Here is a 322-nt window from a genome sequence, read left to right on the forward strand (position 1 = left end):
TGTGTAAAAAGACATGGCCTATAATGAGTTAGGATTATCTGAACCCCAAAATACTACCAAACTACAGCATGGAACGATTAACAATCTTTATTAAAAAGGAGTACTGCATTTCTGGACAGACATAGAAACTGTCTGTAGATCTTTCTGGACTTATCCCAGATATAAAAAAGAAAACCCAGGAGCAACGTGAGGAAAGAAACTGTCAAGGTCTACTACACGGGGTCCACTGTTTGAAAGTGTAAGGGACCAGATGTAAACAAGGACGATGGTTGTTCAAAAAAAAAAAAAAAAAAAAAATATATATATATATATATATATATAT

Source organism: Poecilia latipinna, unplaced genomic scaffold (genome assembly GCF_001443285.1).
Source record: "Poecilia latipinna isolate Pla-1442-1.1 unplaced genomic scaffold, P_latipinna-1.0 Scaffold241, whole genome shotgun sequence".
NCBI classification, from domain to species: Eukaryota; Metazoa; Chordata; class Actinopteri; order Cyprinodontiformes; family Poeciliidae; genus Poecilia; species Poecilia latipinna.